The sequence below is a fragment of the Lissotriton helveticus genome, chromosome 6 (assembly GCF_964261635.1).
Source record: "Lissotriton helveticus chromosome 6, aLisHel1.1, whole genome shotgun sequence".
Classification (NCBI taxonomy): domain Eukaryota; kingdom Metazoa; phylum Chordata; class Amphibia; order Caudata; family Salamandridae; genus Lissotriton; species Lissotriton helveticus.
In genome coordinates, this window is record NC_136067.1 from 465,799,158 (window position 1) to 465,809,874 (window position 10,717).

Here is a 10,717-nt window from a genome sequence, read left to right on the forward strand (position 1 = left end):
TGGCCAAATATATCCAACGTATTCATAGGGACCCCTTCAGGAAAAATCCTCAGAGATCTAAGCCACGGAAAATACTTGTAAACTTTCCCACTTATACACTTAAGGAAAGTATTCTTAATCTAGCCTTGAAGCAGAAATCCTTAGCAGTGAAAGGTTTCAACTTCCAAATTAGATCGGATCTAACTAGGGGTTCCCTTGAGAAGCAGTGGGAGTTTGGGAGGCGTCTGGAGGCTTTTAGGAGTCAGGGCGCAAGTGCTCAACTTAAGTTCCCCGCCTCTTTGAGGATAATGCACAACAATAAAATGTTTAACATCAGGTCTGTGCAGGAGGCAGATGAGCTATTGCTCACGTGGGGGGGGGGGGGCTAAGGGAGGCGCTAAAGGCTCCTCGGTGTGAGGTCTCTGTGGTTAAGGCATCCAGCCATTGGTATATGGTATCCTTCTTCTTCTTTTTTTGTTTTTTGTACTTCTATGGAGTAAAATGATGTGTGCTTGGTAGCAGGGAAAAAAGAGAAAGGGAAGGGGAGAAAAAGGAAGGAAGAAGAGAAGGGAAGGAAGGAAAAGAAAAAAAAGTGAAGCAAAAGAAAAAGAAATAATAAGAAAGGGGGAGCAATGAAATAAATTCACTGGTATATAAACAAGGAAAAGGGAAAGGGGAAAGAAGAAAAAAAAAGATAATAAAGGGAAAGAAAACAGAATAGGAAGAGAAAACAGGAAGGGAGAAGGAGAGGAAAGAAAGGGAAGGAGAAAGGAAAAAAGAAAAAGGAATACAAAAATATATATAAAAGTAAAAATGAAAAACAAAATAAAAAAAGGAAAGAAGATCTCCTTTTTTCAACAGTAGAGCCTGACTAGTATTTTTGTTACTTAGGCCATGCATAGGTTTTGTAACATAGCTGTCTTTAATTGTTTTTTCCTTTTTTGAGTTGGAGCACTATCTTCAGGACTGATTCCAGATAGATAGGGCAAGGGTTTCCCGTGGGGGGTAGGGGGGTGTAGCTTGGGGCACAGGGGGAAGGGGGGGGGGTGAGAAGTCTTAAAAATAACCTCATTTTCTGCTTGGGACATCTTTATTTTTGGTTAAAGGTCACTAGCGGTACTAGAATTAACACTATGATCGGGGCAGAGTTGTGTCTACCTTGCCCTTTTGAGAGGTCTGGGGGTGAAAGATCTAAGCCATTATGAATAGCCTGAAAATGATCTCCTGGAACGTCAATGGTCTCTGCACCAGACCCAGGGCGGATAAGATTATGCAATACTTACGGGATTCTGATGCGCAGATCAATATCCTCCAGGAGACCCACCTTTTAGAGTCCGAAGTACTCTCTTTGACAAAGAAAAATAGATGGATTGACTTTTCTATATTAACATCGCAAGTCACTAATACCAGAGGTGTATCAATCATTTTTAAAAGACTACTTAAAGCAAGAGTAATTTCGAAATTGGTTGACCCAGGAGGTAGATGGGTTATCGTTACAATATCAGTTGCCGGAGCTCAAACTACGATAGTGGGTTATTACGGGCCCAATGTAGATGATCTGACCGTATTAACATCTATATTTTCACACCTATTGTCTTTCCCCGAACCGACCATCCTGGCGGGTGACTTTAACATTGTTTTAGACCCTGTCTTAGATAAAACTCCCAATAGTCGGCCCTTAGCTCTTTCTAAAACTAGGGTCCTTTTGCTCAGATGTATGAAGCAATATGGGTTCAGGGACATATGGAGGGATAGGGCTGGTAAAAAGTAAGGGGTCTCGTTTCGTAATCAGAAATACCATCACCAGTCCAGAATTGATTTTATGTTAATAAAACATAGATTAGTAGAATCAGTAAAAGATATGTTACCTCCCCTCTTATTTATCGACCACTCAGCAGTGTTTATGGAGCTAAGCGGTTTTCCCAAGGTTGCTAGTTCTTGGTCATTTGACCGCTTGTTTTTATCATCAGCGGACGACATTTCTTTCCTCATTATAGAAACCCAGTGCTTTATGCAGACCAACCTGGGTTCAGCTGCCTTGGGGATCGTGTGGGACTCCTTTAAAGCCTTTTTAAGAGGACTCATTACCAGTAAAGTCTCATATCGAAGGAAGCAATATAGGGAGCAAGTTGCCTCTATAGAAGCAGAGCTGTTGGAAACTCAAGATAAGATTGATCGAGCTCTGCCTGGGACTTCTACGCAAGCAATTGGTAATGAGTTAGTATTCTTGAAAGGTCAGCTTGGGTCAGTATTAAATCATTGCCTGCTTGAGAAATGAGAGGCTAGTAAGATAGCCCATTTTGAATTTGGTGAGGGTGCAGGAAAACTTTTGGCTTGGAAAGCCAAAACCGATCAGGTTCGGAATAACATCGAGTCTATATCTCATAATAGTGTATCCTATTCGTTGGATAGTGACATAATGAACATTTTTAGAGATTTCTTCCAAAACATCTATCAGGAAGATAACATTTTGGATCAAGAACAAATAGGATATTGGCTGAAAGGGGTGTCCCTCCCTTCCTTATCCTCCGAGCATCGGGCTTCCCTTGATGCTATAATTATGGAAGAAGAGGTGAGGGCAGCTATTCTTGCCAGTAAGGAAGGGAAGGCGGACGGACCAGACGGCCTCCCTGCCGAGATTTATAGGGCCCTGGAGCAATCTATCGTCCTATTCTTAACTGTGCTATGTAATCAAATTCTGCAGGATGGGTCACCACCCCCTGTTTCCTGGGATGATGCTTCAATCACCTTAATCTTAAAACCAGGGAAATCTGCCCAATCTTGTGGCTCATATAGACCGATTTCCATCTTGAACGTGGATTATAAGATTTTTGCCACGGTTTTAGCAAGGAGGCTAAGTCTGGTAGCACCTGTCATCTTACACAGTGACCAGAAGGGGTTTGAGAAGGGCCGTCAATTATACGAGCTCACCTATGATCTGATAGGGGCCATAGATATGGCAACAACTGAGTCCCTCCCTCTGGTAGTCCTGACGCTTGACGCAACCAAGGCCTTCAACAGTGAGAATTGGGAATACCTGTCGGGGGTCTTGGTAAAGTTCAATATTGGGGATCGTTTCTCTCGAGCTGTCAGACTCCTATACCCAAATCCATCAGCTAGGGTATTGGTTAATAGGGAACTATCTGACCCCTTTTCGATCACAAGAGGAACGCGTCAGGGCTGCCCCCTTTCCCCTTTACTATTCGACCTGTACATAGGCCCAGCTTTTGAGGGAGGAAAAGTCTATTAAGCCGTTCATGTACAGGGGTTGGAAAAGGAAAGTGGCCCTCTACGCCGATGATATTTCCCTCAGATATACACACAGCCTTCCCAGCCGCTATTAAGCTGGCCTTAGAGTTTGGGGATGTATCTGGATAGGAGATCAATGCCTCAAAGACCGAGGTAATGGTCTGGAATAACACTGATGGTGGATCAGATCTCCAGTCTTCTCCAAGCTTGCGGTATTTGGGTTTGAATATTATTAAAGACATCAATAAAATTGCCACAACCTACTTCGCGGCGGTAGCAAAGGACTGTCGTAGACTCGTGCAATCCTGGTCACACCTCCACTTGTCTCTCTTGGGCCAAGTTAATCTAGTAAAGATGATCATTTTGCCTAAGGTTTCATTTTTATTTAATACTATCCTTCTTTTCTTTGACCCAGTAGTCATATCTAAGTTGCAGGGTGATATAACGTCCTTTATTTGGAATAAGCATATCCCAAGGATTGCAAGGAAGAAGCACAGGCGTCGTAGGGAGAAGGGTGGTTTAGCAGCTCCTGATTTGCAAATCTACGCATGGGCTTTTCAACTTTCCCATGCTCGAATGCTGTTAAAGATGCCCTCAGACCACTGGGTCGGAAGCTTGTTTTTAGCCTTACTCAAAGGTGAAGGAGTAGCACAGTCAGGTTTTTTGTTTAAATTTGGAGACCCAAACCTTTTAAAGAAAATTTAACTAAAGATACTACAAGGGATGGCAAAAATGTGGTCTTAAGTGAGGGTCTCAACAAAACTCGGATACCTCTCTAGTAGGGCACCATTGTGGGGTTCTCCAGGGAATACCGAGTGGCTGGAAGACAGTTTAGCAGGCCCTTTGCGGGATGCGGGGCTGGAGGTATGGGGAGATATATTTATGGAAGGAAGTCTGTTGCCATGGGAAGTCTTAAAAGGGAAGATCGGGCCAAACTTTTCTAAATTCAAGTATATTCAGATTGCTAGTTGGGCACACTCTTATACCTCATCTCGAAGTAGAGCACCAGTTGGGGGTGGCAACCAGCTTGAGTCTCTGCTTTTGGATAAACCACCTGGCAAAAAAGAGATATCATTATGGTATAATCTGATACAAGAAGAGATTGATGGTGACTTCCAGATTCCCGACTTGCTCTGGGGCTCTTCCCTAGTTGGTTGTAACTTAAGGGACCTGTGGCTTGCTTCTTTTAAGGTTCTGTGGGACATTGTGAAGCCCGCATGGTTGCGCAGGAATAATCTGTTCACACTCCACAGAGCATGCTATTCACCACAAAGGTTGACAAAATTTGTCCAGGGTTCCTCCATAGCGTGTGCCAGATGTGGTTTAATAGCGGCCACGGATGCCCATATGTTTTTTGAATGCCCCTCTATCTTAGCCTTCTTGGTCTCTATTAGCAATCTCCTCTCGTCATCTTTGGGCTTTCAGGTTCAGATTGATCTCCCGCTGGCAATCTTTGGGGTAGCAGATGGAGTTCGGAGTCCGGCAAAGAATCTTCTTTTTTACTCCATCTTATTGGCCAGGAGAGAGATCTGCAAGAGGTGGAAAGATCATCAGCCTCCGACACTTTTAGACTTGAACTGGCAAGATCTGGTAATCGTAATAAAATATCATTTTGGCATTTGCTTAAGTGGAATTGATTGACCGGGGTTTTTTTTTTTTTTTTTTCCCGGGTCCAATGATTACGCTGCTATGGATTATATCTCCTGTTTTTGCCTTTACTGTGGACAGTTTCCTGGGTATGATGGCAGCACTGTCCATGCTTATATGATCTTGTTGCGCAGGTCTTGAAATACGCCTGTTATTCGCTGAAGGGTGTGGGTCCAGAAATAGCTATAACCCTTGCAAGTTATATAGTGAGACAGCGAAAAGGATTCGGTAGACCTGTTATACATTTAACCATGGTGGAAAATGAGGACAAAAAAACCCACCTCTTTGTTATACATCATGCACCTCCAAATGTATAAGACATATCAAAATACATATACAAGTAGAAACATACTTGAGACAGAAGTCCATGCACATGCTAAAATTTGACAGACTCCACCTCCAAATTTAAAGCAACAGCTAAAAGTATGCGATATACTACAAATCTATATCTCCACACACTAAAACAAACTATCTTAATCACTTTTCCATTTTCCAATATACACATAATACTATACAGAAACTATTTCAAACAACAATTAACTACAATAAAAGAAACTACAATAAACATCTCTACATAATAATATATTTCAAACATCAAAGTTCTTCATTCATTGTTTAACTTGAATAATAAAGCTTACCCATACTATACCTCACACATTTATAACTCAACTTCCAAATTGATTTGTAGAATATAAAATATCAGAAAATCAGAAAAGGTTTTCTTATGCACTCAATACATGTAACGCACTGCTCTCAGCAACGCAAAACCAGTTTCCCTCTCTTTCTCCACACACATACATGTAAGTAACAGATCACATTCCTTCCTACATCATGTAAAATTATAAAACATATTTCTATTGGTTAGACATATTAATACTTACCAACTGACTTCTAAAAGTGCCCAAACTGGTCCTGGAATGTTCCACACTTCTGTGATTGGGCTATACGTGGGCTACATCTGGGTCATATTTGTGCTACATTTGGGTTCCTTTTTCACTGGTGGCCATCTTGGGAGACTTCAATTCAATAAACATTTTTGGATCGATTTAGAAATATTGATCATAAAAGTGTACATAAAAACATTAAATCATCTTTCATAATACAATACAATGAGAATTAATTCAGAATGAGAACAATGCTTTATTTCGATTGTGGTATAACAATCATAAAAAGCACAGAAAAAATACATAGTTAATACAAAGAATTTTGTCAAAAAGTATAAATACAATGTCCAGATAAAAAGAGAGGTTTCATCTAAAATATATCTCATATTTAAAAAGTTATAAGAATTAATGAAAAGTGCATCTGAAAATGTCCACCTCCTCAGTCCTAAATGACAATATTCTTTCTCTGGTTGAGGATTTTTTTCCAAAATCATGGATACCCTCCAGGTAACATGTTCATTTTTTAAAAACTGGTGCCTGATAAAAGCAGGGCAGCATTGTCTCAGACCCCATTTCTGAAAAATCGGGACTATCCAGATCTTTCTGACCTCTGTATAAAATTTACAAAGTAACAGTGTGTAAAGACAATTGGGGAGATAAGTTATCACATGAACATAAGTGTAGCTCCCTTGCCCAGTCATTCAGGTTGGGAAAAGAAGCAAGTCTATGTATTGTCCCCAATCTAAATCTTAGTAATAGAAACCTTTGAAAGCCACTTGGAACACATACTAAATATGGCTGCATGCTAAAAGATGTAGGAATCATCTGGTGTTGCAAAACACTAGGCTTGGTGATTCCCCCCCATAGTCTAAGGCTTTCCAGGTAGGAAAGTGCCTCTTTTCTAAGATTTTTCCTGGAGACCAGGGTGATAGTGCTAGGGTTAGTGAAATATTCTGGGTTACCCATATCGTTTGTGAAATCTTGAATGAACTTAACCGATGGAATCCTTTGCGCACCATCCAGCCTAAGACTATCCTGCAATAAGTGCCTATTAAATGTGGTTTCGGTCCTTGACCAAATTCTTTGCCAAAAAAGAATTGGTTCTAATTTTATGAGGTCGGATATGTAGGAAAGGCCCAATTCGGCATGACTAACGTAGGGGGAGGTACTGGTGGATGCTGACAAGATATATTTTAAGAAAGAAAAAATTCTCAACTAGTTGAATTGAATTAGTGTCTGCAAAGCCCCAGATCCCAGTTCCGAAGGTGGTTTGAGTCCCAACTTTTTTGCAAAGCTGGCTAAAGCGGTCGTAGTTCTAATTAATGTCAACTTTTTACCTATGACTGCTTGAGCCCAGGTATCATTATGGCTGAACAAAATGCCTGAATATGAAAAGCTGTTAGTAGTGGCTATCGGTTTTCCCTCCCTATCGGAATATCCCTGCACTTCCGGATCCATCGACCGCATCTCATTGTAAAGGTTTTAGAGATATTAATTCTGAGCTCCTTCATAAAATTAGAGAAGCTGTTTAGGGTCCTCTCTAGGCCATTCTCAGTGCGGGCCATAATCACAGCAACGTCCGCATATAACAATGCTGGAACGGGATGCTTACCTATTTGCGTGAAATCTTGGGAATCTTTGAGCAAGACCTGTCCTTACCCATTAATATAGAGGTTAAAAAGGAAGGGGGCTAGGACACAACCTTGCCTAACCCCTCTTCCGATAGGGAAAGAAGCAGTACGCTCACCTCCCAAACCAAATAGCACGCGGGATTGAGCTCCATTATAAAGGTGGCAAATAAAATTATTAATAATTCCATCAACCCCCAGCGATGCTAAGATTTCCGAAAGCTTTGAGTGCCTCACACAGTCAAAAGCAGCCATGAAGTCAACAAAGACTAGGTACAAATTTCCCTCTTTGGCCCTGGTGTACTTCCCCATGAGGATCGCTAAGTTTAAACTCTGCTCCACAGTACCCAATCCTTCTCGTAAACCATATCGGATATCGGATAAGATTTGGTTTTCCTCTGCCCAAGGCTGAAGGCGTCCCATGATAATGCGTCCTAGGACCTTGGCCATAAAGTCTAGCAAAGAAATGGACCTATAGCAAGTGGGATCCTGGCGATCCACCTTTTTAAATGTAGGGACAATGGTGGATTCCCTCCGGTGGGTGGGAAACCAACCTCACAGCTTGCATTAATTATTCGTGTGATCATAGGTACCCACAAGTTGACATTGGACTGATACAAGTCCACGAGAATCCCATCAGGGCCTGAGGCTTTCCCACCTGCACTTAAGGAAAGTGCCCTGCTTACTTCATCGATGCTGAAGTGTAAATCCAGTCCCTGGTTGGTATCTCCTGATTTGTCACTATCTTGGCCAATAATGGTACATTGACCACTGTAAATCATGGAGAAATGTTGGACCCATTGACCCTCTGTGATAGCTATTTGTACAGATGGGCCCCCAGCCGGTGTGGTGTTTTACCGCTTTCTAAAAGGCAACACTGTCTTTTGATTGTGCTGCCTGGGGAAAAAACTCTCAGGTTTCTTTTATAAGAGCGTTCTTCCCCACTAGAAGGGACGATTTATAGTTCTTTCTAGCCTGTCTAATTTTGATGTTATTTCTTGGGATGTTATGTAACTGCTGTTTCAGCTTAGAGTGTGCAGGAGTGCAGTGTGCATCAAACCACCGCTGGGGGGCACTCTTTTTGCCACCTTGTTTGAACATTACATCCGGTACCGCAGCTGCTACATATTGGAATGTGGATAGAATACTCCGTGTGGATACCAGTTTGTTCAAGCAAGTGTCAAAAGCTGATCAGGACCTTTTCATTAGGGATTTATTTACTACTTCAGGATCCATCATATTCCAACGGAGCGTATATCCGTTGACTTTTGCAAGTTTTAAATTAGCCAGGGCCTCATCTACCACCTGTTTGTCTCTTCCCTGGCTGCTCTCAGGGAGTCACCGTAATGCATAAAAGAAAATGATCACTCATTGAGTCTGTGTCAACTGAAAAGGTGAGTAACTTAGAAGCAAACATATTTGATGACTACATATAATCTATAGTGGAACGAAGGCCTCTGCCACTAAAAGTCTGCAGCATTAGAACAGGTCTTGTGCATAGATAATTGGTGAAGCCTAGGTCTAAATTAAGCAACAGTTCATTAAAAAGTTCCCCTGTGCTTGAGTGAGAGAAATGAGTGTTGTGTATGCCTTCCTCTACGCTAATACCACATATCCGCTCATCCTCAAAGGGACACAAAGCACAATTAAAATCTCCATACACAATGAGCATGTTCTCAGAGCCCTTTTCATTACATGTACTTCTTAAACCTTAATAAATGTATTCACCACCTTAGAGAGACAATCCGGTGGAATGTTATTATAAAAATTAACTAGTCTTATTGAATGAGAGACAGTCGAATTCAGAGTTAGTAATTGATAATAAGTGGACATGAGCTGGGACTCAGTTTTGACAAGGTTTAGCTTGTTGGATACGTATATACAAAGCCCACCTTTGGCTCTGCCATGAAGTCGCCCAATCGCTTGAGTATTAAATGGTCTATAGCCATTTATATGGATGGGGTCCTTCAACCATGTTTCCTGTACGCAGATAATTTTATATTTTGATATAAACTCAGACCATAGGGGATTGCTAATCTTGGCATGTAGGCCTGATATATTCCAAGATACGAGGTTGCACCCAGTGTTCGTATTAATAGAACTAGATGGCAATATGGTTCCGCTCTCCATATCACTAGGACCTATATTAGGCGTAAAAGAGGATCCTGGATTACAAATTGGTTGACCCTTATCAAGTTGACCCTCATCAGGACCACTACGCCCTGGCTGATTAGTAAGTGAAGTAACCTCACTCCCCCTCCCAGAGTTCACCAGTGATTGTTGGAAAGGAATCGATATAATGGTTTCTAGGTTAGCTAACCTGGCTTCGATATGGGTGAGTTTTTGGATTACAGGATCGAGAAGAGCAGATAGTTTTAATTCCAGGTTGCATGGAGATCCTCTTTTTGTTGGGTTATTTGAGAATTCCATGGTGACCCCCTCATTCAAAGCCGTTATTTTGCCTTGCATCTGCTCAAGGCGAGATTGGGTAGGTTTCCGACCTGTGTTTTTGGAAATGAGCTGGGCTGGTTTGTGGCTACCCTGCCCTTTCCTTTTCTTGGATGGAGGTGCAAGGGTGTGATCCTGTGTGGTCTTGGCCTTCTGACCCCTAGTTGTAATTGGAGACCTAAACATAGTTTCACTAATTGCCGGTATCATCCCTACAACTGGCTCCAGGCCCGTAGCGTCTAGTCCGTTTGAAGGAAGTGAAGTCTCCTCAGTCTCCACCATGCTAGGAGGCGGTAGAGTGGAGGGAAGTGGGTTTTGCATAAGTGGGCACTGGGTATCCAAGGAAAAACTTCCTTTCAGTTAGTTCAATCTCATGGATTAGGACAGATTCTGCCCTTAAAAGGAAACCATCCAAAGTCCCCGCAACCTCCTGCCCAGTTGTTAATTTCTTACTCAACGTAGTGTCCCGCAATACAATGCAATACAATATAATACTGTGACCCCACCAGGTGAGTCAGGGCAACTTTTCAAAAGTACCTTGTTCCAGCGGTTGATATCCAGCTACCTTAAACAATGATATGGCCCTGCCCAGCCTCTTTCAGCCTCTGACAGACACGGACGGGCTTGGCTCAGGCGTGATGTGTGAGCCCCCTGGGTGTTCCTAACTGTTCTTAACTGCACCTCCTGGTGCTCCAATGATGCTGGCAGGTGTGCAAGTCACCACAGAGGACCCTAGGGAGTATAGTTCTATCTCCCTCTACACTCCCGGGCCACTCCTTTTCTTCTGCTCTCTGCTGTGGCTGTGTCTGTGGCATACAGTGGTAGGCTTCACGATGCTGGCTGCTAAAAGCAATGCTCTCAATCAATCACGTCAATTGTAAA